The sequence below is a fragment of the Anthonomus grandis genome, chromosome 12, assembly GCF_022605725.1.
Source record: "Anthonomus grandis grandis chromosome 12, icAntGran1.3, whole genome shotgun sequence".
Lineage (NCBI taxonomy): Eukaryota > Metazoa > Arthropoda > Insecta > Coleoptera > Curculionidae > Anthonomus > Anthonomus grandis.
In genome coordinates, this window is record NC_065557.1 from 16,866,914 (window position 1) to 16,873,640 (window position 6,727).

Consider the following 6,727-nt stretch of genomic DNA (forward strand, 5'->3'; position numbering starts at 1 on the left):
AACAAGAGGGTATTCATCCGTTTGGATTCTCCATCACAATAATCCTTTCCGAGAGTCTTAATATCCCGTTCAATAGATATTAATTTACTACGACAAAGGCAAAGCTCACTATCCGTGTCGAAGGCAGTGGAACTAGGAGGATCAATGTGTTTCTCCCGTTCCAACCGCAAGGACTCACGAAGACTGGTCCGTTTTTGAGCGAAAGAACCGGTTAATGGGAGACCTCGAATGTGTAACTCATATTTTAGTTCCTCACCACCTAGATAATTAACATCCATTTCAAATATCAAAATAGAGGGACAAAAAAAATATATATATTTATAGATATATTATATATAATTTAATAATGTTAATTAAATAAATAAGCTAAAAAAAAAAAATTAAAAGGAAAATATGATTAAGTATCCAAAGGACACCCCCACCCTTTCCTAAGAAAAAAAAATTAAAAAAAAAAGGAATCAAAGTCCAACAGCAAATACACTACGTATAAGAGCAGTTAAGACTATAGTTATATTTATCATTCAGACCTACTAATAAGAAGTAAGAATAGTCAGGTACTTCAAAAAAAATAAATAAATAAACTTAAAAAAAAACAAAAGAAGTCTTAAGAATCAATCCAAGGTAATACCAGTAAATAAGCTTATTATACACACTTACTACAGTACTGCGCATGAACAGATTTAAAAAAAAATCAAAGAAAAAAAATATAAAAAAAAAAAAAAAAAAACAAAATATTTAAAAACTTTTCGATTATGTTAATCACTCATAATTACTTCAACAAATAGATGTTCGCATTTAAAAATTACATAATCAAAGTTCCAACAATTTATCTAAAGCAAATCAAACTATAATAAAAGAAAATGAAAAAGAAAATATATATCTCTATGATACTTTATAAAGTACTACTTCTTCTCGACAATACCTCTATTCAAGAATTAAAAAAAAAATGTTTTTCCTTTTCTTCCCTTTTCTTTCCTTTTCCTTTTTTTTTTTTCTTTTTACCTTCACACCACCCTGTAATCCTATAACACTTGTATCATTTATACTTCCCTACAACACCTGAAGATATTTCCTTGGTTTTTGGTAATTGGTCACCAACTTAAATAAAATGTATTGACAATTCTCTTTTTTTTTTTTTTCAATGAGAAGAAACACTGAACTGATGAAAACGTAAAAAAAAAATAAAAATGGTAAAGTCAACCTTCCAAAACAACTAATCAAAATTAACTGCTAATGTTTAATATATTCAAAAGCCATTAGAAAAAAAAAATTGGTAAAGCATGAACTGACACGTTGGGCGCCAAATTTATTGCACTGTTTCTCACACAATGCCTAAATGTGGGTTCCAGGGTTATGATTATTAGCCTTTATTAGGGCACGCAAAGAAAACGCAGCTTTATATTGTTAAACCCAGCTTTAGTATTGAAAGATAAATCAATGTCATAATTGACAACTAATTTAATCTATAACCTCAATTCAAAAAAATAAATACAAAGACAGTAATGCTCTAATACTTAAGTTATAATTATGAAATTTAAAATTATGAGAAAGAAAATAAAGTATAATTTAGCACTTAATACTTATTCAATTGTACATCTGATAATACCTCGCATATACGTATATACTCAGTTCCCAATTTCAAATCAAAATCAGTGATGGTGGTCATATAAACAATTTTGCTAAATTGAATTTAAAATCTGTGATCATTTCTACATATTAATTAAAAAAAAAAATAATCTATAAATTGCGACGAACCGATAAATCATTACCTGGAGAAACCAAGCCAAAAAGAAAAAGGGGCTACCTGAAATTCTGAGTCTCTCCGACTGGTAGTAGGGCCCACCTGATCTGAATGGGGCTCCTTTGTTGGCAGCTATACGTTTGGGTCAAAAGAGGCAGCAGCAGATCGACCAGTTAGGATGCTTCCAGAATGTCTAGCAGGTAGTGGAGGGCAATCGGTATTAGGTGTAGCCGATTGGAAGGAATGCAGGTTCCGGAGGTGATGATCCAAGCGACTTGATGTGGTAACACGTGGAGTAGCAAGTGAGGTGGAAGCCGTAACAATAAAAATGCAGCAAAAGCAGAGGCAGAGGATAAGCAGAAGGTACAGAAAGGCCTAAAAATGGGGACCACACATGAGGTTCGACATGGCTGTCAATTTTATGGCATTTTTGTGTGGGTAAGTAAGTTAAATTTTATAAAATTGCTCTCTGAAAAGTTGGATGCATTGATGTTCTTTTGAGTTAAACCGAAAAGCATGCAAATAAGAAATTAATTAGATGAAAAAAATAGGAAAATGACTTAGGCATGTAACATGTGCTAACTTACCGAAGATGGAATGTGGCCTTTTCTGGGGTTTATTTAACACAACAAAAACAAGGAGCCCTATAAACTCTTAGGCCTACTTAGAAAATCAGCAATTAAGCTATCCTAGCACATACTAGTAACTACAAAAAAATTAGGCTAAGATAGGGTCTACCTTTTCACATCCGCATTAAGCGAAACTATCTGTCATACTCTAGAACCAGATAAAGAATGAATCTATTAAAAATAGGATTGTCAGTTCCCTCCAAATTTTAAGGAATGCATTTATCTGTCAAGTACCTAGGTGTTGACATGCTGGGTTTAACTACTGGGTACTATCTGGTACCAACATTGGTTTAAGTAATTTGCAACTATGGAGCAATCTATAACTTGAGGCCATGGTTTAGCAACAATAATTTACACAAAAAAAAACTGACAGACCAGATTGACATTAACATTCTTATCACTATTGATCCTTATGATTTGAACAAAATAAACAATTAGTTAATGTGCTCAGTATTCATTAAAATCTAAAATAGGCCAAATTGACCTGCAAGGTAAAATCAATGCAAAATCAATGGCAGTTCTTAATTCTATTCAATCAACAAAACAATGAAACAATATCCCATATTATTATTTACTTTCCTCATCCAATAATGGTTTTCCTTGCGTTTCAGATCGGGTATGTTAGGAGGGACCATCTTAACGGTATATCATATCTGTGTAGTATGTATATTTATGTATGATTTTTAAATAAATTATTTTATGAAACTATGGTTGCGATTTACTTTATCTTGGTAAAAAAAAATTAATAAATCAATTAATATATCTGTTGGAGATTAAACCTGTAACATAGCAACATCCATATATTAATATTCTTTAGTAGAACGTAAAATCAATCCAACCATTTTTAGATACTTAAATGTAATGAAGCGATAGTGGAGTATAGAAGACAACTTATCATTAAACAGGACCCCTAAGTCCCTGAACTTATTTGAACGGATAAGTAGTTCTAAGTTTAAGTTATAATCATAGAGAGTTTGCTATTTTTTACTGCAAGACACTGTTAGGCCCTACAACATATTTTTTATATTTAAATAGAGATATTTTATATTATACCAGTTATCAAAATAGGTTTAGGTTGAATTAAAGAATCAAACAGTCATTTATGGATTTAGTTTGTGTAAACAACTTTGCGTATAATAGAAAATTATCATTTAGCGAACTCCCTATATCATTATTAAATACATTAAAAAGTAGAGGATCCAAGAGCGAGCCTTGGGGTAACTTCAAAGTGGCTATGAATTCTTTTGATTGTAACTCAGTAAGAGCTACTTATTGACATCAATAAATTTAAAGGCAAGACCCAAAAAGATTTAAAAGCGACTTATATTCGACATGTTCATGAGTAGAAGAGTATGAACTTGTCTGCTGAAAAATCCAAATCAATGATATTCGTTTGGAAACCTTCTGCAATAAATTGAGCCTTTATAGTTAAATTTATTGTTTCGTGCTGACTTAAAACTAGTTTGCTTTGAGGTTTGAAAAAAAGAGAGCCAATAATAATCCTTTGAAACATTTTTGAAAAGGTACAAATATTTGAAGCTGGTCTAATATTTTAAATGTCATTTTCAAATGTTGGGTCCTTGCTTAATACATCACATAATATGATACATATCATAGGTTATTTTAAGAGGTGTTACTAGTGCAAAACGACAATCCTATATTAAAACAGCTGGAATTAAAGGGACCTGAGGACCTCAGTTAAGATGGTTTAGATTTAAGTTTACGAAGTGCTTGCAAAATAACTTCCTTGAATATGCTATTAGTATAATCTTATTGTTTATGTCAGTTATTGAATTCTATGGAATATTTTTGCCAGTTGGTATTGAATAAGATCTATTATGTTAAAAAAGTTCTCAATTGCATTAACTATGTCAACTGGTTTATTTAGTGCCTCAAATTTTATAGATACAGATGCACTCGCAATCTCTCGTTAACTTTTGACAAAAATCCAGAATCGCTTTGGCTTTTTTTTTATATCCGCCTCTACCTTTAAGATAGAATTTCGATTTTTCGAACTTAGGCTAATATCGAACTTAATTTTTGATCTTAGCACCTTAAATTCATTTAAAATATGCAAATCCTCTTTTTTTCAATTAATAATGTTGGGTGCCAAATTGAGTTTTTATATTTACTATTTGGTTGTACGTTTTAGTAGGCACTAAAAGAAAAATACCTTTTTGTTTATTGAAAATAATAAAGATGATCTAGTTATTGCTAAATTAAATCAGTGATCGAAATCCTGTTATTGTGTGTAATATGTCTGAATTATGTATAGTAAACTTGCATCTTATAATATTTATTGAAATTTACTTAAATGAATTTATCTAATCAACAGATGGTAATATATTAAAACTAAGAAACGCGGTCGGCTCTAAAGAGGTCCGTGACATTCTCAGAGGCCCCGCAAGAATTACGTTTAGTACATTTTATTTTCATTAGTTATGCTAATGATCTAATTTTTAAATTTAAGTATGATAATTAAAGTAAAAGAAAGGTATAAATAATATTATGGTCGCCACATTTTCATTTTTTTTACGATTTATTAAAGAAAGCTTGAAATTGAAAAAGTATGCCTTTATTTAATTTTGAAAGCTTTTCTAGTAATTTAACTTCCTTTTAATATTTCTTATTAATATTTCCCAAACAAAAATAATGAATACCGGAACATTGTACGAATATTAAACAATTTAAATAACATTCGACCGAATAAAAATTCCTGTCAAAAACGAACCACATTTAATAGGTTAGTTCTTAAAAAAAAACAGTCAAAGTTCTGTTAATCACCTTCTCATCTCCTAATAACTTCATACTAATATGACAAATAAGAACCTCCATCGTGTAAAATATAATTTTAGGCATTATTCAACAGTGCCCAATAAAAATTAAAAATTAAATTAAGTTGCCATTTGAAAACCAAAAGTTGATAAAATTTCCATTATTCCAATATTCGGTCAATATTCTAGTACGTCAACCGATAATTTTTTTTTGGCACGGTTAAACAAATATTTTCATGCTACCTATAATGATGTACCACACGATGGGGGTTTTTATTTGACATGTGATATATAAATAAGGATATTTCGTAATTAATGTATTGGTTAATGTGGAAATTAGTATTTTAGCTGTAGTCAGTAATAATTAGTAGTTCATTGGTTTCTAGGCAAGTTTTGGTAACGTAGGTACTATTTAACTTGGGTAATTGTGTTATAGAAATATGGTTTAATCGATATAATAATTGCTTTTAATAAATCAGTTCAGTTTTTCACATTACACAAAGATATGGTTGTTTTATTGGTCTTTTTAGGACGATCTCCTTGACATATTACATGGCGACCCTGCCAGTGGCATAAGCATGCCAATATGTTCTTGGGAAAATAGGAACTAATAAAAAGTTGTAAATAATAGTTTTATCGGAAAAAAAATAGTTACATACATAGTTCGCGAAAATGGGGAAAAATCAATCGAAAGAAGAAACCGTAATTGTACAAAGTAGCAACAGTTGTACTCGTGATAATAGTGTGCCTGCATATTGTATTGTGTTGTTGGTCTCGATATGAAAAAAAGATTAAAACGGCATATACGTCAGGAGGTAATAAGGAGTAGAGAACAAATAGTAAATGCAGTAAATGAAGAATCAAAATGTACACAGTTTCTGTTTGCTCTTATTTCATCTCCCGTGACCAGTAATGTGTGTGTTCATGCAAGTCCCGAAGGAGTTTAAGTATATTTGGGAGGAGCTCAGAGTTTTCCACAAAAATTTAAGAAAGGATCCAGAAGATAGAAGGCAAAACATAGATAAGACTACACGTTATATAAGTAAGTTAGATGGAATTAAAAATGAATTAGAGGCTTTAAAATTAAAAATTAATAGTGGCTCTTTTGAGGAAAAAATTATTCGCGAAACTAAAGAGTATGTAAAAAATATAGGTCAGTATTTTAAGGAGATAGGTAGTGTTTTAGAAGATAGGCTACGTTCATCTCGAACTGAACAAACAGCATCTTGTAGTAAACAAAGTAACTCTGACCCAATTACAATAATTAATGTTGATTCTGATTGTTCGGAAGAGAAAAAAATTAGGGAAAAATTTGATCTACAAACAGCAGCAAACCTGCTGCCTGTTATGGATGGAACTGAATCCACAACAAAACAGCTTATTGATACCATTGGATTATATCGCGATTTATTAGACTCCGACGGTAAAAAGTTGATAATTAATTAAGTGTTGAAGACCCGTCTTTCCCAAAACTCAAAACTTAGGTTAAAAAGGAGCTATACCACATGTGATGCTCTTATTAGGGATTTAAAAGACCACTTTCTTACAAAAAGGTCAGCATCAGCATTATCATCCCAACTGAA

General features: G+C 30.8%; 1 long non-coding RNA gene across 1 annotated transcript; it reads left to right on the plus strand.

Moving 5' to 3' along the window:
• The first annotated feature begins 1,410 nt into the window (after positions 1-1,410).
• LOC126743103 (uncharacterized) lies at positions 1,411-3,078 on the plus strand. The gene is made up of 2 exons (XR_007662780.1): positions 1,411-2,179; positions 2,982-3,078. It is a non-coding gene; the product is annotated as an uncharacterized LOC126743103 (long non-coding RNA).
• The last annotated feature ends 3,649 nt before the right edge of the window (positions 3,079-6,727 follow it).